The sequence below is a fragment of the Anguilla anguilla genome, chromosome 3 (genome assembly GCF_013347855.1).
Source record: "Anguilla anguilla isolate fAngAng1 chromosome 3, fAngAng1.pri, whole genome shotgun sequence".
Classification (NCBI taxonomy): Eukaryota; Metazoa; Chordata; class Actinopteri; order Anguilliformes; family Anguillidae; genus Anguilla; species Anguilla anguilla.
The window spans coordinates 12,927,408-12,954,943 of record NC_049203.1 but is presented as its reverse complement, the minus strand read 5'-3'; the positions used below and the strand labels follow the sequence as shown (position 1 = coordinate 12,954,943).

Genomic DNA, 27,536 nt, shown 5'->3' with positions numbered 1-27,536 from the left:
ATTCTGAAATAAACATGCAAATGAAAGCATAAGAAACATAATACTAAAATATATAGTTACACCCAATGTAATACATGATTGGGCGGGATGATTGGAAGAAGGCAAAATGCTTATTCCACTAATGTGAATAATTCCAGCCTATAATTTAGGTTAAATGACACATTAACACATTTGAAATTCCCATTTAGTCTACTCTTGCTGAGAGAGCACCGTATTAGATTTGTTCAGACTGGCAGTCTGCCCCAACCGTCCTCATTAGCAAACCATCTACCTTACAGTTCTGCTCCTATTAAATGACAGTGTAATAACATTGCCACGTGTTTTACTTAATATAGTCTAAGCGTCAAGTGTACATTTAATTGAAAAGTTAAAGTTTTTTAGCCGGCTCGGACTTACCCAGCCTATATCCGAATAAAAACTGGGCTATATTGGGGTTAACCTTTCCACGCGAGGGAGTGGGCAAAAGCAAATCTGCGCATTGTTGAATGAAAAAAGCGATGGTAAAGCGTTTTTTTTAATTATTATTATTATTATAAAAATGCATTTCACTTACGATCAGCTCATATACTGTGTGTCCAGTTATCATTTTTCATTTTTTTCTTCGAAACTCGTTATTATGCATGCAAACGCTGCAGTGTTCAGAATTTCCCTTAAGCTATAGTGCCCATGGTCGTAGAAATAATATAGCTAATATACAGGCATTTTCCCATGAATAACATTATAATATACCGCAATTGTTGGGCTAGGTAACCAGTTGTCAGCAGTAACCAGCAAGGCTCAGTTTGGGGGGAAAACATTAAATGTCTCTGGAGTAGGGTCAGGGTCCACTTTGAATCTAAGATTTAACAAGCGCTTAACAAAGCGTGCAGTGGTATCTGGCTATCTGTTGACTTTCTCTCGCTGCCGTCAGCAATATTCCTGTGAACCATGCAGCGAAAGATGATTTGAACGAGGATGCCTGCCCACTGGCTGGTCTCCAGACGTCTCTCTGTTTTTTGCGATTTTGTTGCGTGGACAAAAGTAGATAAAACATAAGCAAACTAGACCACGATGGCATTTCTATTATGGAAGGTAAAAAGTGGAGTATTTCACTAGGGTCCTACTCCCGCATTCGTTGAAGATCTGCGCCCATCCGTACTTAACTGCGAATACCGCAACTACGCAGCGCCCTGGATTGTGTGACATGCATGCCGCTAGTGGTTACAGATGCTGTCTAACGGCAAATCAGAGCTACCTCATTCCTGGGTTTGAGTATTGACGGAGCAAAGCGTTCCAGCTAGGAATTTCACGAAAGAGGAATTTAAACGATTGAGGATGAAACAAAGACATAAAAACAACCGTCCAGAGAATGTAACTGAAAGCTGTGTCTGTGGGATCTGAAATAAATTAACTTCAGAGGTATGTAATTGTTAAAAAATATATGCATTTCTTGTGATTAGATTTGCTGGAATGTCTATATGTTCCTTTACACCGCATTGGCTACGTTTCTAACGATATCGTCTTTCATTTTCAGAGATTTTTGTTGTTTAAACGTCCACGTGAGTTTTCTTATTTTAAATAAGATTTGTGAGTTTATTAGGGTACTGCGCCGTTTTGAAAAGTGTGATTTATTTTACTTTTTACCGTTAACGTGTGTTCTGTGTCACCTTATTAATTACCCAGTAGACTACCTAATGAAAAAAGAGAAAAATGGTTATTTGAAAGCATTATCGGGAATATGCTCAGTATATATGCTGTACGTGTTTCGAAAACAAGTGTCTGCTGTTGCGCTTCTGCCATGCGTCGGAAGTAAAACGATGAATGGAGATTTAACGTGTCTGTAGAACTCAAAGCATTTGAGTAGACTAATTGCTAGGGTGTTGGCATCTATGGCACAGAGAATAATGGAAGTGCTGTGCTCACCTCTTGCTTCGCGTTTTTTCAATCTCGCTCTCTCTCACTGTCACCTGAAATTACAGATTAAAAACGTTCTACGACCGCAGTGATAATTTAGGCTGTGTTTTTATCGCATAAAGTGATTAAGGGTGAACCGTAGAATTATTTACCCCTTAGCAAACACCAGTAATAACCTCCATGTCAAAACATAATGAACAAATTGAATTTATCATGTGGTGCGTTTGACTGTGATAGGGTAACGTGCTGAGGACATATCAGTAGCACTCTTTCGCTCTCTCATACAACTTTTTCGTTCATATGGTCCACCCCACAAAAGGTATGTGGTATCATTTAAAATTATGTGTCACGTAATGGTGACTTTATTGACAGAACACGCGGACCCTGACGTTTAATAATAGAAGTGACTTAATGAAAAAATGAAGGTCAATTTTGAAAGGTCAAGGTCAAAATTTGCAAGGGACGGTTTGACGGATTTGCCAATGAAAATACGCATTGTTTCAGTGCGTACCAAGTTTCATACCCACAAAATTCAAGCTCAGCCCTTGCCGAGACATACTGCAGTCACGCAAATACGAATTTATTATGAATCGTGTTCTGTGCTTTGTGGAGAGATGCATTTAGAATGTGCATCCCAGAGATGATTATCTTACCTACGGATCTCATATTGGTGAAGACACACTTCTTGCTCATTTTCACTCCACAAAATCGTATAGTGTCTAGATCCCCATTAAATTGGAAAAAGGGTTGTCTGGTAAATACCTGGACCTCTGATTATGACATTTTCTAGATCACTTTGCTTTGTTAACATGCTGTGTCCAGAATTGTACATATTTTGTTACCTTTATGCAACCATGAAGTGGACAAACCTCATTTTAGGACAGGTTTGTAGCCTGTGTTGGATTTTACAGTGATGCAAAACAGCAGTGAAGGCAGTCATGACTGCGTCAGCATTGGAATTGACTGGCTTTCAAGTGTTTTCATATGTAAATAAACCATGAAAAGACCTTAAAGCTGACCGCCAGATTCTCTTGCATGTGCTGACCTGAATAATAATTATTACTATCATTGTTGTATCTCGCGTGATGTTATACTCAGTTGTGAACATTTTCTGCCTCATTAACTCTTAACAATATCATTGCAACGATAATCTTCTTTCATAAATCATGCTGCTGCTTTTGGTCCTGAAATAGTAATATACCAGAAAACCACTGAGGTGGACCAGTTGATTAACTGTGAGCCTGTGGATATGAGTGAAAAATTATTTAACCCCTGGAGTCCTATATGAGATGCTGCAACTGGTTTTGGCACACTTAACAGCCTCAGGTCTAGCCTCCATTTACCTCATTCATATCAGTGTGCTTAATTCCTGATGAGTTATGAATATGAACAGCTATGACGAGTGTTCTCTCGTATTGTTTTAAAATATATTTTCTGTTTGTGTGATCAGTGAACTGATTATCTTGTGTGAGGAATCAGTATATACAGTGTGTACAGTATGTGAACCTCAATGTTAGGGAAAAGTACACTGGCATTTAAATATAAAGAATTCATTTGTTGGTTTATGTAGAAATGATTGCCCTCTTTCTATAAAATGTTTTGGAATGTCTGCTTGTTTCAGTGATTTCATAGTGTGGTGATGTGCTCCTAAAGAAGCCAGCCGGACACAAGGATCCAGCCTTTGACTCTATTTGTGTATTGGAAGATACACTGTCTGGTTTTTATGAACTGGTATAAAGTACTGCAGCCGTGCCCAAATCAATCAACTCGATTGAGCACTAGCTAGATAAAATGAGCACATTAATACTGAAGTAATACTGCTCTTGCACACTGGGAGTTGAGTGCTCCCTGCCAAATCTCTCTCTCTCTCTCTCTCTCTCTCTCTCTCTCTCTCTCTCTTTCTCTCACACACATTCTTAATTCAGTTCAGTTCTATTCAATATGTTTTACTGGCATGACAGATTTGTACAATTGTATTGCCGAAGCTTTTTGGATGTGGAAACAGGGAACATGGCAACATGAAAAAAGTAACAGCAATAATAAATGTGGATAATATGTAAACAGTAATTCAGTAGCAGACGTGTGTTTGTGTGTGTTTGTATTGTGTGCATGTCAGTAAATTGGTGGGGTGTTGTGGTAGTGTGTCTCTCTCTCTCTCTCTGCACTGCACTCTGTATGGTGGTTACAGCATATTGTGCAGTATTCTCTCCAGGCCTGGGTCAAACAATTATTTGAAATGCACCCGCCAGCTTGAGCCGCCTCCTGCGCATACACATAAGACCATGATTCATCAGGAAGAAGAAGCCCATAGTTGGTTTATTAGCAAAACGTCTTCTCCAGAAATTGGACACACCGGAGTGTTAGCCCAGTCTGGCTCATAGTTCCATGTAACCTGCAGGTCTCTGTTGAATAGCTAGGAGGCCGATGTGCTACGGTTACCTGAGGAAACATGGCTGACTTGGTGTCCATCCTACACCCTGCTATCACTATTGTCTGGTCGGGAAAAAAATGAATTTCATTGGTTATTAACCCATTAATGCCCAGATTTTTTCCCAGAGATTTCTTTTTAAAGCACCTGTAGTCATTCAAAAAATATTCCCAAATGGAAAAAGAGCAGCAGAGACTTTGGCAACATTAGATGCCTGTGGGCTTAAATGGGTCAAAAGCAACCCCGTTTGTGCTCCTGGAGAGTGGATTGACTCTACAGTAGACTTGGCTGTGGCGATTTTTGGTCTGTTGTGGAGCTGGTTTGAATATATATCCAATTCATGAAGCCATGTTTGATTTTTTTAAAATGTGTATTGTTTTACTCATATCTCACGGTATGACAGAAAAGCTTTCTAGGCAGTTCAGGTTTTCTGCCCATTTCCCATGTTATTTATTTGGAAGGAGAATGAATTTCTCAGATCCTTTTATTTCTGTTTGACTTGAAGCATGATTGTTTGTCATTTTTTTTATTTTAGGTCTTTTATTTTGTCATGTTAATTGTTATTAATTATTAATTGTGAGTCTATTAAAGTACTGAACTGATTTTTGTTCCTTATTGCCTGGGTGTTTATTGTAGGGCTGGCCTGCACCCTTTTTTGTTATCTTGCCGAAAATTTCCGTAGAAATTTGGCAAGCGGCGCCCTGCGCGGTAGCTATCGGCCGTTCTTCTAAGGCCTGCTGCTTACCTCGCTATAATTTAATCATCATCGTGTGTGCAGTTTGTAAACCGCGGTAGGCCATACGTGCGCTATCCTCTCACGTAAATATTTGCCAGAGATAGAGAGACGGTGCTCTCATTGGCTCCCGGGGCTGGATGGCAGGTGTCTTACCTCTTCGTCCGCGGAATGGTGGAAGCTGGGCCCTCCCTGTTTCTCGGGCCTCACCTGGCTCTCTCTAGAGAGAGAGAGGGAGAGAGAGAGAGAGAGAGAGAGAGGGAGAGAGAGAGAGAGAGAGAGGGAGAGAGAGAGAGAGAGAGAGAAAGAGAAGGAGAGAGAGAGAGAGAGAGAGAGAGAGAGAGAGAGGCGGGCCGGCAGGTGGGCTTCACCTGCGGCGGCTGTTGAGCCGTACCGGCCCGTGTCTCCTCTGGGTTTGGGGAGGCCAGAGCTTCCTCTCTGGCTCTGCCAGTGGAGCTTAGATTAAATCCATGTCTCCGCAGCTGCCAGAACTCCCTGGCCGGCTGTCCGTGGAAGGAGCTGCTCGCCGTGCGCATTTGGAGACGGCCCCATGCACATACTGTAGGAGACAGCCCCATGTGTTTATCAAACTTGAACACAGAGGCGTGCGGAATCGACGAAGCTTCAAATGTAATCCACTGCGGAACGGATTAACTCCATTAGAAAATTAGATAAGAAAAAGGAAATTCAGGCAGGATTATTCTTTTCCATCTTAAATCCTGCCCCATACTGTACAGTAATTCTCCTTTCCCGTCTAATTCCCATAATCTTCCGTATACTTGCAGGGCAGGTGGTAAATGAATTAGTGTAAATTAGCTTTTGTTGTTTAAAGCTTTTTTGAATGCATGCTTAGAAAAAATATAATGAAAATAGACTAGAACCCTGTTTTAAGATGATAACATAGTGCTTGTCAGTGCATATAATAATAATTATTATTATTAGAGTTTGAAAAATACATTTGGGTGCTCTGAATTCTCTGACACAATGTAAAACAGTTACATTACACTTCTAATTATATTTGAATTTGCAAGTACTTTTCTTAAGCTTGCTTCTGTCAATTTCAGTAACCGCCAATTAATGATGCTATAAAATAATTTTCTGGGGAAAAAGTAAATATTTGGCTTTAAATTAGTCACTCACCCTTGAGCATGAGGTATTGAATTCTATTGGGTAAAGTGAATGGCCCTTGCTGTTTGTTTTTTTCTTTTTTTGAATTATTATTACTTTTAAACAAATAATAGACAAACTTTCACTTCCCCTTTTACCGTTTGCAGGTGTCTGCATTCGTTTTCCTGCAGGACAAGCCCAGCTCGGTTTGATTGGAGCCCTGTGTGCTTTACGAGTGGTGCATTTTCAGTTTGGTCTCCATGAGCCCGTCATGTGACCTTGTTCTCTTAGCTTGCAGTCAGGTGCTCCATGCCTTGGTCTCGGTCACTGTGTCTGCTGGTCGTTGCTGTGTTTCTACACTTAGCGGTTAATTTATGATATTGATTGGCTAAAGAGTCCAAACACCTTGCTTTCAAAGACTTGGAAGCTAGAAATTGGCCACTCATTGAAAAGAAATCACAAAAAAACATACAGACACCATAGCCTTCCAGGACTGGAGTCCGATATCACTGGTGTTGCAGCACAGCTGAGGTCTGGGGGGGTTTTTTTGGCCAGATTTCCAATCGCTCTTCATAATTACTGTTTTTATATTGTTAGACAAGGATAACCAAAATTGTATTTAACATGTTATTTTGTATTTAGTGCACGTTTGCTGCCTGTGAAATGTGATCTGTGATGTTTTCTACGGTGGAAAATTAATTCTGGGAATGATTTGAAGCCACCGATATTGCCCAGGAGGTATAACTGATGTGAAACAGTCATGTGCACTCTTCTTTACAAAGACCTACAAAATGTGAAACATATGGGGGCCTAAAACTTGCAGGGTGCTTATTCTTAGCATGTAACGTCCGTGGTACTTTCAGTGTTCCGTGACAGGGCTAATCCAAATACTCAGTCTGTGAAAATGGGCTTGTGTTCAAGACCAACCGGTCAGACGGTTCCCCGCAAGCCATTTACAGAAATTCTTCTTTTTTTTCTTCTTTTTTTTTTTTGATGATTCACATATACTGTGTGCAGTGTTCTGTACATTTGAACAAGGATGGCTATCACTCTTAAACTGTTCATGCGGGTAACAGGTACATACACAAGCAGAGCAGCAAGCTGCATGATGTCATTCAAAGCAGGCATGTTGCATAATGACATAAGTGGAATGATTTATATAGACTTTACAGGGGACTCCAGGGACTAGGCCTCAAGTCATAAATGATTCTGCTTGTCCTTGAGTGTTGCGTATTTGTCCTTTTAAATGCAGTTCTTGATAGTATTGGTTTATTTTGATGCTAATCAGACATCACCATGTTTGCATTGCAGTTACACCACAAGAGATAAAGAGGTAACCTATTAATGTAATGAAGCAGAGCAAGTTTGCAGAGTAAAAAAGAAAAGTGAATTGGCTGCAGCCTTTGGTTTTCTACATCAAAGAAGATGAAACTGAACGAGAAGAGAACGGGCTGTTGCAACGCCGTTAATTACATTCAACGTGCGTGTTGGCGCCCTGCAGCTCAGTTAAAACATGTAAGCTCTGCGAAGCACACTTGATCCCTCGTTGAAAGAGCACTGTGTAGAAGCAGAGCTAGCCAATGACGGCGAGGCTCGCGATATGCTTATGTTGAGTGTTAGGAAATTAAATTCAGCAAAGAAATTTTGGAAGAAAAAAGTGAAAGTGACTTAAATGCAGCACCAATTCCTATTTGCCGTTCTGCGCGATGTTTGTTTTCTTATTGGTTTCCGGGGGTAACATTTAAAAAAGTGAAATGCGTTTAGAGTTTTATACCTTTGTGTTGGAATAAATGTTTCAGCGGTTGCTAAATAAATGATCCGTGTCGGAGTCCAGCTGTGCAGTCAGCCCATCAGTCGACTGCAATTTAAATCCAGGTCTCGCAGAGTGCGCGTTTATTTCCGTCTTTATTATTTATTTTGATGTAAGTGAAGTCTCAGAGAGCCGTATCGGTGAGGCGGTCCATCAGGGTGACCCAGGGGGCCCCAGACGGGACGGGCCTGCCAGTGTGAGCCCGCTGACGGTGATTTGAGTCGTCTGGCTGTCCGAAAAAAAAACATGCTGTCCCCGGGGACTGGACGTTCCGCACTGTAACACACACACTCACACGGAGCCGGAGAGTGTCTGAGCAGAGGGGGTCGGCCTTATTCGGGACCCACCCTACCAACACTGACAGCCTATCCCATGTAGGGAGGTCCTATCAGGGGACCCGGAAGGCACTACAGAACCGATATAGCTGGAGAAGAATATCTGGATTAAACATGCTGAGTTATTTGAAAGACAAGTATCTGAACTGCATATTTGCGTGCATGTGTTTTGTATGTAATAATGGCTGCATGCCTCTTTTTTAATGGTTTGTACCTCTGTGCCGCCTGAAAAGAAGCCTACTGTGCCATTTGGATTAGAATTTGTCAGTACTTCTTTGGGAGGTCTTTTTGTATGTTTTTTGCCCATCTTGTGAGGTCTGTGTACAGGCTATATGTAGGGTATGTACCTCCAAGTGATCAAAATGCAGACACACATGAAGTCCTGGCACCTGGAAGCCACATGCAAGACTGGGAATGATCTTTCCCTCCCTCTCTCTCTCTCTCTTTTTTTTGTATGGAAAGTTTATGTCAGATCCTGTGTCAGAAGTCTGTGCCAGTTTCCTTCCCTCTATTGAATCCAAATAATCATCTGGCCTATCTGAGGAATAATCTTAACAAAACATGTCTTCTGGTAGCCAATCCACCCAAATAATATGTTCTATTTATGTCTAGTTTGAGGGATCCATAAAGTAACAACAGGAACGGGACGGTGAAGGTACCAGTTTATCCAAATAAATGGGTACACCCAGAGATAATCATCAGTACAAAGAGGGGCAGAGGGTAACCGGTTCTTAGTCAGACAGGGGATACACAGATATTTGAGCACATCGCAGCAAGGTAAATGGTGGGGCCACAGGAAGCTTATCAATAACACCGTTTTTCAGATGAGACATCAAACCGAGGTCTGTGAGTCACTGTGCCACTTATTGCAAAGACAATGGGCCCTCCCCTGTGTCCTGGCCCAATCATAAACCTGTCGACTTGGCAACCTAATCATCCCCAGATTTAACGGGCTTAATACTTCGCTTCTCCACATCAGCTGATTTGTGGTGAGCTTCTGGCACTAAATGGCTATCTTGTTTTGCCCAGTAAGCTACATATTTGTGGTGGTTAAAGACAGCTTTCCCTTTATTTCGTTTTAAAGGCCTATGAGATCCTGAAATGTGCTTTTATAATATAAAATCTGTTATAATTATGATGGGTTTTTTTTCCAACGTGCTTTAAAATTACGATAAGCAGCCTGGGAAAGTCCTCTCCCTCTGCCTTTCTTTTCCCTGCAATGCCCGAAACAACTCTTCTAATTCCCTCTGTTCCACTGTCTGTCACTGGCTTGACACTAGAGCTAAGAGCTGGCGTCCCATTGAGGGTTCTGGGACAGAAGAACTCGTGCTCATTTGTCATTTTCCTGTCAGTTGTGGATGAGCAACAGTGATCTGCTTCACACACTTTTGTCTTTGAGGTGTGGTACGGGAGAACGAGAGAGAGAGAAAGGGGGGGGTTAACAGAATGGAAATACTCCCATGAGTTACTGGCTTGCATTCATGGTTACTTCATCTTAAGTAATTGCTGAACGTGGATTTATTTCGGGTTGGTTAATTTTATTAGTTGGGACTTATTTCTGGACCGGAGAGTGCTTGTTTGGTTGGTGGGTTCAGATTGTGTCATGATGACAGAGAGGCTCAACTGCCTGGACCTTCTTTCAGAGCGTTCTCCCTGGAACCTCTTTCACTGGGGCAAGCGAGCAGCTCCTGCTCACCCTCTCGCCCCCCCCCCCCCCCCAAACCCCCAACCCCCAACCCCCCTCCCCCAGACAGCCCAGCAGAGACTTGGAGCCGCCAGGTCTGATAAAGAGGGAAACAGCAAAAGAAAGGTCACCCCAAGAAGCGTAATAAAGGCAAAAAAACAAAAAAAAACAATCCATTGACTGTTATCTGCCGAGTCGAGATGCTCAGTCACCAGAATAATCTACTTTGTGCTCAGAGAAGGCACCGTGGAGCCTTGCCAGCTCTGGTGTACACACTGTCACAAATATAGACCGCATCTTACAGTCGCCGGTGACAAGGGGCAAAAAAAAATGGCGCTCCCCATTTGGTCTCTTTGGCCTCCGAGAAAATACTGTCCACAATACTGGAATGGCTGACAGTAAGTCCAGTAATTGGCCAAGTCCCCAGAACTCGGTGTGGAGTTTTGAGACTTGTAAGATAACAGGATAGAAGGGTAAAACAGGATTATTTTTTCATTATTTTTAAATTATTTTTTTATTGGATAGAAACATAATAAACAATGTTAAGTGGTTAAATAGAAACGTTGAGCTGAAATTTGGAAGTGCGACTTCTGAAATGGTTGTGGGGAAAGAAAGCAGGTGAATCTGTCTTCCTGAGTGATTGGGGGACGGCTGTTCCTCCACCTCGGGGACGAGAGCGGAGACGAGCGGGGGCCGCGAGCAGTGGCTGCTGGGAGCTCAAAGGGACGGGCCGGCCAGCTGGCAGGAGGACGGTGAACGGAGAGGCCCGCTTGGAGTGTATGTGATAATTGTCTGAAGACAGGAAGGGGCAGTGCCAGTCTCCGCTTGGTATGCCAGCGTGAGAGATCTGAACTGAATGTGCGCGGGCACCAGAAGCCAGCGAGAGGGTGCCTGTGTGAATTTTGGCCTTGAGAAGACCGGGTAGGCAGACGCGTTCTATTCCAGCATTGCAGAGGCCTGATGGTACAGGGTGGTACACTGGCCAGCAGGGTGTTACAGTAGTCCAGGCAATCAAGAGCCCCTTCATATATATATATATATATATATATATATATATATATATGAGAAATCATCAAAGTGTAACCACCACATTTATTTGCTAGTATATTTTTCTCTGTAATATATAAAATGTATCGCAGGTACTGGTGACTATCTGTGTTCTTGTGAAACCTTGAAGGGTCTGATTACATAAATTGTACACAAACCATCATTGCAGTGGTGTCTTTGGTCTCCTGATACAGCACACAGCGGGGTATCTGATTTGTAAAGGGTAATAAGTATGTTGAGATATTTTAAATACCTCACATTGAAGTACCCTAGAAAATTCCTGCCTTACCTTGGTGTTGGGTTATTTCTGTCAAACGCTTCGGGCAGGTTAGAGCTCTCTGTTCATCCCAAGATTCCCTTCAAAGGGATAGCCAGAGAATTGCCTTTTGATAACCAGGGAAATGATATTCCTCAATTCAACAGCGACTAAGCCCCCTTTCGATGTGCTGTTGGATGGTCGCTTTTTTTGTGGTTAGTTCACAGCCCGCTCTTTCTGGGGACAATCGATTTAATCCAGCCTGGAGTCCTAAGTCAAAGGGAAATACTTTTCCCCGCAGCTATTGTCTGTTGTAAACTGCTGATGAAAGACAACATCTCCAAAAATCTGCCTGAAAAAAAAAATGGGTATTGGATCATTTTCTTTTTTTAAATTCCTATTTGAAATTCCCAAATGCAGTGGAAGAATAATGTGCCAATGTGTCTTTTGTTCAAATTCAAATTCTTTACTGGCAGGACATACTGTTACTGTATCATTATTACATTACACAATTGTAGTGCTGCACTTGCAATGTAGAGTAAAACTAAGCCTTTTTGAAATACCTATAAAGAAACCATAGTGATAATATGGTTCCTTTGTAATGGTAACACACACACACACACATTGTATGTTCTCTGGTTTTTTCCAGTGCCACTATGACTGGCTTTCAGACAGGCTTTCTCTGTGAGTAATGTTTTTGAAATGGCGGAGTTATCATTTTAAAGACCATCCCTTGTTAGGGAGAATTTTATTACAATGAAGAAAAAAATGTGCCTTTACCTCAGTCTCGCCTGTCTTCTCTTTTTCAGCGCAAGGCACTTTCATCACGAAATCATGAAATGGCTCTGACCCTTTCTTTGTTGTCAAATTTCTTTCTGCTGTTTTGGGGCAAATACAGTGTGCTAAAAGCACACAGATACTGTGTAATCAAGGGATGATGAAGCAGAGTGGAAAAAGTAAGGACAAATCTGTGCGATGCAATGGCGCATTTGTGTGCAGAAGCATATGAAGAACAGTCTGTTAATAGACTTGATGGAAAATCTCAGCGTAGCTGGCCGAGGAGGAAAGCATCTGGTTCTACACATATGTATCTGGTGCGTACGTACATTTACACACACACACACGTGCGCGCAAACACACGTGCACACGTACATAAACAAACACACAGACACACAAACATAAAAAGACATACACACACACACACACACAGACACACAAATGCACACAGACACGAACACACGTGCATACATCTGCATAGATGCACACATGCACGCAGACACACAGACACCTGCAGATGCACACCACATGCGCACATCCTGCACAGACACACACATGCACACACACCTGTGTACCTGCACAGAGATACACATGCACATACCTTCACAGACACACACATGCACACACGTGCATACACACGTGCACCTGCACAGATACACACACACATGCACACACACCTGTGCACCTGTACAGAGATACAAGCACACATGTACACGCCTGCACAAACACATGTGTGCACGCACACACGTGCACACGCCTGTGCACCTGCACAGATACTGTACACACACACATGCACACGCCTGCACAGACACAGGGGCGCACACACGAATGTGCTGAACCTCGGTTCAGGGCCAGGGGTGCAGCGCGTCCTCTCGTGCTGTTTTCGAGCGCTGAGCCGGAGCCAGAGTGACAGGCTCCACCCCCGCCATGGCTCAGAGCCTGCACTCAGAGGAACAAACATTTTCATTATTTAACATTTTTTCCTGCGCACTTTTTCTCTCCTGAGTTTGGAAAGCCAGTCCGTGCCCCCGGAGTCCCTGGCATTGCCATCTGCTCACCTGGAGCGGGGCGGCTGAAGCCCTCCTCCGATCCGCTCGCCCGCGAGAACTGTTTCACACCCCGCGGTCCGCGCGCGCGCCAGAACAGCGGCGGCTCCGTGTTAGCGCCCATCATAAACTCCTCCGCCGCTCCCTGTGGGGAGCTTTCCGTGCCCGTGGCTAATTTGTTTAGCAGGAGATACAGATCTTGCTTTTTCTTGCTCCCTGTAATGCGATACACGCTGTTAGCGCGGCGGTGCAGATGACAGTTTGAGCGCCCCCCCCCCCCCGAAATAAAGGATCCTGATAAGCAGGTCTGCCGCGGCGCTGGCGGAGTGACAAGCGTAGCGTCTGACTGACTGGAGACCGGGGGAAAGGACGCGTAGAGACGAAAAGAGCGTTATTGGGCCTGATGGGGCGGCCGCGCGTTTGTCACTGGCTGCTCTCGCGTGACCTGGGGGGAAACGGAGTGGGGGTTCCGCACGGGGCGCACACAGACGGGTTCGCACGCCAGCCTGGAGGAAGGCACTCGAACCACGGACCGAAACGAATTAGCGTCGCGTATTACTGGGAAGACAGCAAACGGAGCAACGCATAGAGAGAGCTGCCCCCCCCACCCCCTCGAACCCCCTTCCCCCCACCCACTTTCCCAGTCTGGAGGCGTTCACCTTGCGGTTAGCAGATTGCCAAACGTATCTGCAGTCCCCCATGAATGCACCAACTCCGGCAATGCCGCATTTACCGGGCACTTTTAATTTCACACGCTGGTACTGTCATGACCTGACCGGCGAGTTTGTTCTTGAAGGGGTGATCTTGTGTCGCAAGCCCACGGTGCCTGCCAGTACATTGTCACGGAAAAGCTTTGTCATCATCACACCTCGAATTATTAAAGAGGCGTTCCGCAAGATTGATGTGATGATAATAGCTAGCCTAGTGGGCTGAAAGTCAGCAAGTCATTATTCAGGCAAATTTTAAAAAATGGGATTCTATAATCTTAAAAAAAGCTAACAAAGTGCCACTCAATTCAAAACATCCCATGCATGTTAAAGAACTTGGACTGGATATTGAGAAATTTTTATTGAGAGAAAAAAAAAAATCAAATCAAAAAAAAATGTTGAGAAAATGGATCTGAAGTAGGATTATCTTAAAATTTCAAATCTGTCTTCAAATTACGTTTCGAATTCCAATTCCAAGGTACTATTAAGGAAGGAGATTTATTGTGGAGTGATGACACATGTGCCCTTTAACCTGAAGCCGCCACTAGGTTGATGAGTCCTGACAGTGATGTGGGGTGGGGGAGGGGGTGGGGCAGTGATCTGTGAATATCGCTGCACTAAGACATGCTCAAATCCTCTTTACCAGATGACCAGACATCATGATAAATAGTCAGTCTAATGGTTGCACTTGAGCTTTAGAAAACGGCACAAATTTTCTCTGCTATCGAAAGCATTATGTGGTTCTTTTCCCTCAGGTAGCACAGGCAGAGCAGCTGTCAAAAGCAGGATCTTTTAGAATGCGCTTGGTCAGCTCAGCATCTTCAGTCTTCAGTGCGGTTCCATGAATAGGCCAGTTCATAACCAATTCATTACGGCTGATTCATTCAATGGCCTGCTTGCTGGCCTCCTCTCTCCCAGATACACTTGTAGTGCTAGAGAGACTAAACATATTCCATTTGTGAATGTCCAGGAAATTAGTTAAAATCAAGTTTGATAAATAAGAGCTGGTAGGCCTGTTCAGAACATGATAAAAACCTATGTTTTATGCCAAAGCTCAGGGCTGTATCCTCTCTTGGTTGATTTCTCTGTCACAAAGTGTCTAAATCTTTAGGCTATTTGGACATTTCGAGTGGACGCAGTGAAAAGCAATGCAGTGCTCTGGTGGCCATTTTCTTTTTGCTAAAACGTATAGACCGCAGTGGCTCCTTGTTTTCCTGTAAACAGACAGGAATCCCCACAGTGCCTGGCCTCACCCCCTCCCGGGCCCACCTCATATTTTTAGCCATTGAATCACATCGCTTTTCTCGGGTTCGCCTCTTCCCCGCTGGGCCAGGGACTTGCATTACCCAGGGGTTGAGCTTGCAGACTGAAAGCAAACATTTCCCAGAGGGATCTGCCTGTTTTAAGTAAACGATTAAACACTCTGCCTGCACATGGGTGGTGCTGTCTCAAGGGAAAAAAAGGCTCTTTGTCTTTCATCTACTGTCATACCTGCCCAGGTCTTTGGAGAATACAGTCAGCTGGCTGTTAAGCAGTCCCCAGGTACAATATCGTCTGCTTTTTTGACCATCGTAATAGAGGGAATGCAGTCTTGTTCGGTTTGAGAATCGATCCGCATATGTTGAAAATGCCTGGGTTAATTGGTTCTGTTTGTGGGTATGGATGAGCCTCCTTATGAGTTTGGCCTTGAAATGGATGCAACAGTTTGATTTACTCTGTTTCTTTTTCTTTTTGTTCCACATACAATGGCATGCAGTAAAATGTCCACTGTTAATTCACCTCTAACAAAGCACATACTGTATGAGTCCAATGGGGATCAAATGTACTCTATAAGAGTTAATTTATCACTGAACATTTTACTGTGCCGTATATTATATTATGTATAATCTGGCATGTTATGGCATTGGGTGTATATTGCACATGACTATCTAGTCATCAGATTGACTGATTGCATTTTTTAACCTAATGATGTACGTTGTTTGTCTAAGTGGATTTATTTAATGGTATACCTGTATTTCAACACGCAGAAGGCCATGTAATGGCTTGGCAACTCCATGATTAATACATGTTCCCTTGACAGGCTTTTTCTCTCTCTGTGATTAACTATTCAGCCTAAAAGAACAGATGTGACTGCCTAATGAATAGTTTATTTGTCTCTCCAGCTCCCTGTCTTGAGTGTCCCAGAGCTTTGACTCAAGTTGCCTTGGAGCATCTCCTTCTTCCTCTACAGTCTAGTCACAGGAGGGTTACGGATTTAAAATCAAGACACTCAGAAAGTTTTCCCCATGGGCCAGTCAGGTCCTACCCCTGCCAGAATTTCGCAGGAGTTTAAAAATTATCCTGACAAAGAATGTGAAAATTTAGCCACTTTTTTTTCAGCAATGTAGTCTTGCATATTGCTGCAGACGTTTCTCAAAGCCGCAGTCGGAGCCTTTGTTTTGGAAGCTTCAGGAAACATCTGACGGGGGAATTTGGCTGGATAATTTATTTTCAGTTATAAAATGAATAGACTTTACCACTTTAAATCCCATTCCAACTTTGTCTTAACATTATTATGCATTATGTTATTCCACATTATTAATTAAATGTTTCAACAGTGTTATGAGACTCCAGTGGTAGCTGGTGTAGCCTTAATCTGTGAGGGGGATGATAGAAGGGGAAAAAAAGAAGTTATTCAGACTAAAACTGGCACAGTAAAACGCTGCTGAAATGATCCCAGCATTGTCTTTTAAAAAGAATCGCTTGGCGCACAAGTGACCTCCAATTTAGATTCCAATATATATACTCTGCTGAGCAGAGCTCCAAAATGAGTGCACTGTAATGCTTTATGGTGACTGCTCATAGCCTGGTACGGTACCTTCTGTTGGTTTGTTGCAATGCCAGACCTATTGTATTGACAAGGGAAGATGGAGGGTAAAGATATTGCTCATTAATATTCTGAATGTGGCCCTCGTGAGAGGAATAATACAGATGCCTGCCATGTCTTTTTGCCCTGTGAGTGCCAGGCTTTTGGTTTGACAGTTACAGTGCTTATCTTTAGAAAACGAGGACTTCCCCGCCCCCGCAGAGCAAGTTACATTCACATATCCGCTACCCTTAAAGACCCACCAGTGTGAAAATTGTGTCCGTCGTGTAGGTAGCAGGAAACCTGCGAAGCACAAGCCATGTACAGCCCACTGTGAACTTTTGCCAAATGTTTTTCAGTTATTTTATTTATTTTTTTGTTTAGCTCCTGAAATATCGGAAGGCACTTCAAACGAAAAGCCGCAAAAAAAAAGATGACATGACTGTGTCCTGCTGGGCGGCAGCCACCCACTGAATGGGTTGGGTGATCCCACTCAAGAGGAGAAGTGCCTGCATTTACATGCAATACGACTGCCCACATGGGTTGTGTGTCAGCTCTCGATTGCTGTTCATGATGCATACGCATCATCGCGCTCCTTTGAATACAAACACGGGCGGAAGTGGCCAATCCATGCCCACGCCATCTGTTTCAGTTTTTTTGAAAGAAAAGGCTAAACAAACGAGGCAGGAGTGGGTCTTTAACCCCATGACCGGATTCAAAAGGAGAGAGGGGCCTGTGTCAAACCACCGGAGGAATTCAGATCATCTCCGATTTATCTTGATGAACAACGGTTTTCGTCTCTAGTCCTGTGATGTCTGTGCATTTTACAAATCTTTCATTTTGTGCAGTAAGTGGAAAGGAGTACATCTTCTTTGGTTTAATAATGCACGAGCAGTGAACCGTGGTGTGACTTGGAGCTGAACACCACTCCCCTTGCACTGTTCCCTCACTGACGCAGTATCTTTATTGACTTAGAGACAGAATCCTCTCTAGTTTGTTTTGAACTCGCAGTCTATCTGGTGTATATTCTGCAGAGCACCTTTTCTGGTCAAGAGGTTTCAGTTTCTCTGGAATCAACACAGATGCATCTGTGACATTTCAACTTACTCTTGGTTTTGTTTTTTTGTTTTTGAGGGACCAGGAGGCAAGGTAATCTAACAGCTGTCACCTACAGACAGGTGTGAGTGGGTGCTGTTTGTTATTTTCTGACAGGAAGTGATATGAGGCCACTCTGTGGACTAATTGTTCTTGCCATGAAACACCTGGATAAAAGTTTACCAAGGACAAAAAGAATTCACAGTCCAGCCATGGTCTGTAAATATGGTGTGTAAATATCGCCAAATGTAATTTTTTTTTTTTTTTTTGGGGGTTGATTTTTTTCAATTCTTGCATGAACTTGAGAGTCCCTAAAGACTGTTTCAAAGATAATTCAGCTTATAAAATCTTTGCCAGTACTTCACAACCTGACACTGGCACTAGCTTTTCAAGTTGGATTCAGTGAACAACTGCAATTTGTTTCCCAGACAGTTTCTGGTTTTGGATAATTGTTGAACTCGCCAAATTGTATTAATAGAGAAAAAAGCAACACCTTCATTTGTCAAAGTTAAGGACACATGTTGAATCCCGCGCTTTCTATGGTGTTCAAAAACTGTGAAGAGAACTTAGCTTGTGAAACTGAAAACATGGCTTGATTTATATTTTCCTTTTGAGTTAGTCTATGGCCATAAATGACAAGAGTGAGACTGACTTACAAATATACTGCATACTTTGGATATCAAGGAGTTGAATTTTTATCCCTCAAAGGTTAACTCATTAACTTATTAAAATCTTTGTGTTATTCTTAGATTTCAAATATGAAATCAGAATTTGAACTAATTAAACATAGTACTGAGCTGTCTCTTTTCATCAGAAATACTATTTTATAGAGTTATGGTTTGAAAATGCCAAATCGCTAGACTATTCGTTTTTAATTATATCTCGGCAGCGAAGAGCATTAAGGTGCTAGATGGAGAGGAGATTGTCCAGTCAGATTCAATTATCTGTTTATGAGGAATTTAATGATCCCTGATGTTGAACAGCAGACTTCTTGGATTCTCTTGTAGTATTAAGCTGGCAGGTTCTGTAATGTTCTGACCCACAACTTTTTAACAGAACAAGAGGGGTGATTAATGGCACCTACTGTTGGTCCGCATTCTCAGTCTTGCCCTCTCATAATATCACTTGGTTTTGCCCTCTTTTGACATCACTTAGTCTTCCCATCCTGTCACATTTCCGTCTTTTCCCCTTATGAGATAATTTTGTCTTTTTTGCATGTTGCTTTAATGGTGGTTGTATCTTTTCATTTACTCTGCACTGCACTTTGAGAATCTGAAAAGTGATCCATAAAATAAATAATATAATAATTATTATCCATCCATTCATCCACTATCTATACCCACTTATCCTGGTCAGGGTCGGGGGGGGGGGGGGGGTGCCTATCCCAGCGTGCATTAGGTGAGAGGCAGGAATACACCTGGACAAGTCGCCGATCTATTGCAGGGCACACACACCATCCACTCACACAGTCATACCTATGGGCATTTTAGAGGCTCCAATTAGCCTACCTGCATGTCTTTGGACTATGGGAGGAAACCGGAGAACCCGGAGGAAACCCACACGGACACAAGGAGAATAAGCAAACTCCCCACAGAAAAGCCCAAGCTGGGATTCAAACCCTGGACCTTCTTCCTGTGAGGTGACAGTGCTACCCACTGCACCACCGTGCCACCCATTATTAGTATATTACCAGTTACAGCATGACGTAAATCTCTGTGGCACTGAACTTGTACAAGAATGCACAAACCTCTCCCTTGACAAGATGAGAACTTGGCACATGTACCCGGCTTCAGCCCTGGTCTGTTCTCCCGATATCTCAAAGGAGGACATCTCACAGAGGCCATCTTAAGTTATAAGACGGTTTTGCCTGCTAAGCATAATGGGCTGTTAAGTTTCACTCACTGTGGCACAGATGTCTCTTGGGACCTGTCACATTTCTATTTTAGCGCATTTGCAGAAAGACGGCAGCTTGATGGGAAAGGAAAATAATAGCATAGAAATATATTATAGAAAGCTCTATAATATATTCATGGAAGCTCAGAAAAACTAAACTATATAACATACTGTGAAAGCACAATAAAAATAAAAATATTAACATTATAATTTATGTCTAAAAACAGACCCAAAATGTAACCTACAGTAGGTAACTAAGTTAAGAATATATGTCTTCATTGCCTACATGGCATTTACTTCTTCTGTACAGTGACAAATCACGACACTCAACAAAAAAGGAAACAAGTAATGGCCTGCTTGCTATTGCAGATAAATAAGCAGGAAATGACATCACTGCTATTCATTGGATTCATGTGCTGTCATCCTGTATTTGATGTCTTATACTGAGAAGTTGTAATATTCTATCTAACCTACTGACATGTGCTTGTTTAGGGTCAAGGTTAGCCCTGCAAGCTGTTAGAATGGCTGGTGTGCTTGAGAAGTCATCTAGATGAAGCATTCGTAGTAATATGTTCAGTGTTAAATCAACTTGGATAGTTTATATTTAACTCTGATTGAATACATTTTTTTATCGAACCCCTGATAATCTTGCATTAACATTTTACTGTGTGTGAGTACAGCTGTAATTGTTTTGCATAGTTTTATTGCGCTTGTTGATGAAGTCTGAACTAATATCTGTATGTTCTGCTTTCTTTGTAAGTCTGTGACATCAGCAAGAGACCCACAGGAAGAAGGATGTGTCAAAAAGATCCACAATAGATAAGAAATTACAAATACTGAAACGTGACAGCTAACTACTTACACCTCAACAGAAACCTTTTTTTTTTTTTAAATCCTTTAAAAGTCATGACAGTCGAACAGAAGAACAGTCTCTGTGGGTCTCACAGAGTTGAACCAGAGGAGTGATGGCGCTTGTGCTGCGATTTGATGGATTTTGTGTTTAACTAACCATGGCACTGTTATACTACCATGTATGACAATTGTTCTGCTACACTTCACTGTGCAGAAGCTGAGTCATCGTGTGCATCACCGCCTGGGTTTGAGCAGGGTGTGGTGTGTGAGTGTCTTTCCCCACCCGCTGACATCACCAGCCTGTGCCGGAAATGGGCGGAGCCAGCACTGGGTCTCCCGGCCTCCTCATTGTGCATGCTGTGTGTCTGCAGTCCTGTCCGCACAGCGCCTGCAATGTGGAGGCCGAGGGCCGTGGAGCCGCTGCAGCAAGAGAGAGAGTGAGAAAGAGAGATCAGCAGCCCACCCAGACAGACCACAGAGAAAGAGGCTGCTGTCCATCCACAGAGGGGCTGCCGTCCCATTGAACCCTGAATCCTCTATTCATTTATTTACTTATTTATTTATTTTTATTTTCCTGTTTGCCTGATAAAAGGAGAATTTATTTTAGAAGATACATGTTTAGTAGTAGTAGTGGTAGTAGTAGTAGTAGTAGTAGGTGTAGTAGTATTGCAGTCATATATAATGTATATTGTAGTAGTACAGATCTCCGTATCTGTATTGTTCAATATTCCACACAGTTTCCTTCTCTCTGCAGAGTGGGTGATTTTATATTTCTTGGCACATATAGTAGGTTGTTCCTGCAAAGAATTATGACCATATTATTGTTCTATTAGTACAATGCTAATGAGTGCTGGGATACTGGCTCAATGCTATTTGAGTCAATATATTTATTTATATTTATGACATTGATTGATTGCTCTAGGTACTGCCGTAATCTCACGACTGTGTATTCGACAAAAAGAGAGAAGGGAATATTTTAAGAAATCTGCTTTACCGTGTTAAGAGGAGTTGAAAACACCTTTCTGCCGGTGTTAGTGTATGATGTTCTCTGTACTATGCGCAGGTGACCTCAGAAGCCCCATGTTTTCCTGAAATAAGGTGCACATAGTTCATTGCACAGAGGTGCATTTTGTGCAACTCTGTGCAGTGGACCACTTTACCCATTGCAAGAAACAATAAATCCTGAGTACTTTTTTGTCTGATTGTATTGCTCATCACATTAAATGTGGGAGCAGAGACATTTGAATGGCATGATGATGCTGATGAAGGTTCCTCAGTTGAATGACTAGATTTATTTAGATTTAGCCATATATAGTTTTGTTTTGAAAACACAATAAAGCGTCGCATCCTCACAAAATAATTGGAAAAGTATTATTCAGAAGCACAATGAAAGATTGACAGGTGAAATCCCTTGGTGTTTTTCTTGTCTGTCATCTTTACTGGTTATGTTTTTTTAAACGGTCTTAAGAGAATTATGGCCTTTATTGATTGCTCCATAATTATTCCAAGCAACCACTTAATTAGATGCCCTTTAAAAAAGCAAAGATCCAACCTTCTCTTCTTTAAGACAGAATACACCACTCAAGAATGAATAATGGAACAAAGCTTCAGAATCCTTCTGTTGTCTCTCTGCTCTTCCCCATTTTTTTATTTTTCAGAATATTCTTGAAGCTTTATTTTTTTTTGTAGTGTGTTTATGGTGCCTGACACCTGTGCAGACAGGTGAAAGTTAGCTTGTTCCAGTTGAAAAACACAACTCGATCCATATCTGTCACTGTGACAGACATTGTCTTCCATCTGGTGAGACAGCCTGTCTCCATTTGACTGGCTCAGCCCACCGTAGCTCTGTGGGGGGGGGGGGGGGGGGACGCAGACGCAATGCCAATTAATTCCAGTGCATCCCTGTGTCACTCGACGCCCTTGCATCCCTGTCTCAATCAACACCGTGACATCGCTGCATTTCTGTCAACACCAACGTGTATCTGTGCCTCAATTAGCATCGCTGCATTTCTGTGTCTCAATGAAAACCACTGCATCTTTGTGTCAATCAATACCACCGCATCCCGGGTTTTGAGGGGGGATAAGTAGTCAACTGCAGTGATTTCTGTCATAGGTGGGTGTTTTCCACATAGTGAGTTGTTGAGTGCAACAGCTTCCTGGGTCATGTGGTAGACATATAGGGCCTTGGGGTGTTCAAGTACAGGCTTGACATGGGGAAACTCTGGACAGTAGGCAAAATGACAAACATTGGTCAGCTAAATGGCCTGTTCTCATCAACAAATACTCACTTATAGTTTTTTTGTTGTTTTTTTGGTGCCTGGTGAATATGTCATGATTATTTTATGGTATTGAATCTTTCATGACTGTGCAGTCCAGGTCCTTTCGGGACATTAAGCTGGTGACAGGGCCAGGGATGGAAGAAGCAGGATTAATGACTTGCTTGTAATTGATGCATCGGCCTTAGAAGGTGGCAATTGTAGTGGAGAGAGGCAAAGGTGTTTTCACCAGATACTATATTGTAATATCACTGTTATCTAGGTGATTGAATATCTGCGGTCTGCCTGTGCTGGCTGTGCGGACCTTGGGTGCATTGGCTGTGGTGGTTTAGCTTGTCAAATCGTATTGCTGAAGAGAATCGTTGGCTGACTCTGCAGGTTTTGGGAACACATACCCCTAGTTCTCTCTGTTCCTAACTTGAGGACACTACAGTTGAATGACAGGCCTAGAGGCTTCATTTTGGCATAACAATTTGAGGTGAACACAATGTTAAAAAAATTAATTGCTTCCCCCTGTAAAGGATTCCAAATTTCTATGTCCTTGTTTTACCCTGAGACATGATCCTGATGGTAGTAGTAGAATTTTCTCACCACTTGGTTTTCGGGACTTATCTTAACTGCTTGTAGAATTATTATGATTGGATCTTGTACATTGCACATGCTTTTTTAAGATTCACTATTAAATTTGTATGTTTGTATGAATGATGTGTGTATATTGTTATTAAATATATATATGCAGCTGCTTCTCCAATCATGATTGCTAAGAGTCATTTTCCATGTTACTTTCACTTGGCGGATAAAAATTTTAAAAAATTAATTCCTCTGACCTACCCTTATGTCTGTAGCGCATGATCTATTTGAGCTAATGCATTTCCATACTTTTCATCCCAGTTTAATTTCCTCTTATTTTACGAAGCCATGTGGCCACCTCCCAACTAAGTACTTCCACTTATATATATTGTGTGTGGCCTTTGGTTGCAGGTGCTATAAAAAATCATGAATAATGGATTGCACTTATATGGCACCTTTCAAATGGCTTGATTGTGAATTGGAGGGGTTAAATGAACCAGTGTGAAAGGCATTGCACAGCAAATATTTTGCTCCAGAAACCCCACCATACATCAGTTGGAACTGAGAAGGATGTATCACTGAGCTATACACTTTGAGATCGTTTTGTTTCCAGACAGGGAGAGCCAGGTTGGGAATTTGGGAGTTTGTATCTTCTTTTTAAAAAGGCTAGATTACTGAAATGTCAAGGTTCTGGCCTGGATGCAAATAAATAAATTTATGCAAGCTCAACTCAGGTTATGTGTATTGTATAAGCAACGCCCCAAAGCAGAGGCTTTTGTCTTGGGGGGTATGTGGATTATACAGCCGAGCAACTGTTGGTTTTGCCCCCATACCCGTATTGTTTGAATGTGTCTCGCAGGGCGTCAGTATTCCTTTAAGAGCCGTGCGTGGGAGGTACAGTAACGTAAGGCAGGGTTTTTACTGTAATGGCTGTTCTTCTTTCACGCTCCTTAGGCACAGTGAAAATTTGCACGAGCAAACATTTGTGCGGGAATAAAAAACTCTCATAGTTTGGCACTCGAGTGCCGCTGTCAGCACTGGACGGATGCTAACGTGCAGCCGAGGGAGTTTTCTCGTGTCGCCTCGAATAAATACCCCCCTGACGTGCTTTCTTCGCGGCGCGGTCCTGGAGCGCGGACGTCGAGACCGAACCGGAACGGTGCCGAGGCGGACCGCGTCCCCAGTCCCGTCGCGTAAACGCAAACCGTTTGACATTTAGCCGAGGGGCAACAAATCAGGATGTAAATCTGTCACACGCTTTGCCGTCAAACATAAATCGGGAGATTAAGAGCCTGTTTGTAAGGCAGGGAGTGTAAAAACAACACACCCGGCAGGAATCCAAAATGTGTATGGGGGGTGGGGGGGGGGGAGTGGGCGTGGTGTAATGTAGCTATGTGTGCCCTTTGGGAGCGTGGATGGAGGGGATTTCTAATGAGACCATCAGTTAGAACATAAGAATACATAATGAGGAGAATGAGACATTCAGACCCTCCAGGCTCATCCTTTACCTACGGCCCATAGAGAATATCCAGCAGAACGTTTAACTAATTTCCACCTATGCCCCTTTGTTCTTCTGACAGAACTCATTCTGTTCTGCTGAGCCCAGAGAGGAACTAAAGCCATGCCGAAGGTGAAATTTACTGTTCATTTGCTGTCAATGGACTGGGCTGATATGACCTCCCCAGTCCGACTGAGAACCACACGGCCCGCAAAATCTGCATCCACCTTCCATGGATTAAACTTATTCTTCTTTTACTTTCCATTTTCATTTGAACACTTAATAGTCATTACTAAATATTGTAATGTATAACTGTACAGATTAATATACTCTCCAGCAATAGGCTTTCATTCTATATTCTGTGTTTTCATTAAAAACTTTGGTGCAGTAATATGGTGAATGTTTACAAAAGTTTCCAAGGGAAATCAGATATATTATTTATCATGAAAGCCCTCTTGATTAATTCTTGTAGCCATTAGTCACTTCATAGTTTATTCAGTGTTAGTGAACAGTCAATAACACATAGGCTACTGTGCATAGATATTTTATGACACTTTCTGAGGCTTGTTTGTGCTAATGTGCTACCGCAGTTGTACAGCTTTTCCTCAACCAAATGGTGATGCATGCTATATGTTAGTCCGAACTCCAGCTAATCCACAGACTCTGTGTTTGAATGGAACTGCTTGCTGGAAGCTAATTAGCTTCACCCTGGGATTGTCCTACTGTTCAGATTTGTGTGTATCACACAGAGTTTTTAGCTGGGTCCAGACAGCTCAGAACTGAGGGGGCTGTGCGGGATTAATAGTAATCCGAAAGAGGATGTCATTCTAGGAAAATTAACCGGCATTGCTTGGCTTGGCAAGAGAAATGTCTGATTCCGGTCACAGATTCTGCGGTCTTTCCTGTGCACGTGGATTAAGGAATGCTGGAAAAATTGAAGATCGGGAAAAGGGGTTAGGGTTCGGCTACGGGCTTTGAGCAGCTGGATAGACTCACACTTTAGCAATGTAGCGCATCACCCTCCACACTGCAGTATCTGCCCAGGGGAATGCTAACACATTCTTTTTCACCATTCTGTCCAAATATGGGTTGTGTTCCTGGTGGTGCTAAGTGAGTAATGGTGAAAAAAAAACGCAAAGGAAGCTTACCTGTTCGTTGAGGAAAAAAGCCTTATCACAACGCCTGCTGGTCAACCTTATCTGGATGGTCTAGTACAAGATAAAACAGTAGCCAAATCCTGCACCAGTCCTCCATATCTGCCATGAAGATTCCCCTCACGAAACCAAACTGCAAAGCAGCCAGCTGTTTTATGATCTTTGAAGAGCTCAATCCCTCATGCTAATCAAGAAATTAACACATAGTGTAACACATAGGGAATTTAAAATGGATGACGCACCTCTTAATTAATTCTAAACAACCGTGGTCTGTGCTGTGTTTGTGAATGACTTCAGTGTGCTGGCACGTCTCTGTGAATTCATCATATGTCTTGAGAGTTGTTAACAAGAACTGTAAGAGGTCATTCCTGTTTGTGTCCACTAATACATCAGGGGCCCATTAATGTCTATGGAGCATGCTGAAGCAGTCAAGAAGAATGTCAAACACAACATTGAGTTTTACATTAGAAATGCACACTTCCGTGGTGTGGACGTATGTAGTGTAAATGGACGGATAAGAACATAATCTTCTAAAACAGCTTCTGCAGCTTTTTGTGATTTCCTTAGATCTTGAGAAAAAGTTGGTAGACTCCAAGCCAATAAATGCTTTAAATTAAGTATTAAGACTCTAACACACGAATAAGCAGGGCTGGACTGGAGTTTGAGACCCCCATTCTAAATCAAGAGTTGTGATTATCATCACTACATTCCCCTTGCTCTATAGTTTGATAATTATGTAGTAAGGTATCGCTTCATCACTTCCCTAACCAATGAGAAAATTTAACTCCGATCTTAAATTTATTTTCACTGCTGCCGACATTCTAAACTGTCACTAATGCGTTATCTATTTTTATAAAGTAATTTTTCCGCTCGTCGCAATTAGATGAGCAATTTTGAAATACAATAAAGGTACAATAAAGGAATAATGGATTTACTCTTGGCTAGTGTTCCACATCTTCGAAGCTCTGTAGTTAAATCACGTGATGTTATAGAAGTTTCTTAATTGGCACTCACCTGAGTTGAAACAGCAACAGGAAAGACTTTCAGGTTCTTTAATGAGTGTCTGGATGTATCTTGATACATGAATCCTCACAGCTGTTACACACATAATGGAGAGTGTACTGTATATCTTTTTGCGGTTGTGATGTTCATTAACTAGTAGCAGGCTGAGCACATATTCACACTTTGCACATTTGCTCACTCCAAAAGCACATACACACTATAAAGCCCACCATGTAGTAGCATCTCACCAGAGAGGAAGTGGAGATACTGGAGATATTGGGGCATCCTGACAGGCTAGAGGAATTGTGTTCCTTATATCCTGCTTAAAAAACTACTGATCCCAGAGGGGTTGGGGGGGGTGTAGGCTCAGATGGCAGATTTAGATCAACGGAGAGACACCGGACCAGATTTACTAAAGGATTGCAACTGCTTTTCCAATGCAATAGCAGTTGTTACATATCTGTCGTGAATATCTATGTCGGATTTACTAAACAGTCAAAATCGGTCTTAGAATGTCTTTTGCAGGGA

The 27,536-nt window shown here is 42.5% G+C and overlaps 1 protein-coding gene across 2 annotated transcripts in view; it reads left to right on the top strand.

Moving 5' to 3' along the window:
* Positions 1 to 863: 863 nt before the first annotated feature.
* The window catches only part of htr2cl1 (5-hydroxytryptamine (serotonin) receptor 2C, G protein-coupled-like 1), a 63,409-nt gene continuing 36,736 nt past the window's right edge, over positions 864 to 27,536 (top strand). For both annotated transcript variants that reach the window (XM_035411141.1, XM_035411142.1), the window contains exon 1: positions 864 to 1,398. The gene's annotated coding sequence lies outside the window, so the exon portion shown is untranslated. The remainder of the gene's footprint in view (positions 1,399 to 27,536) is intronic.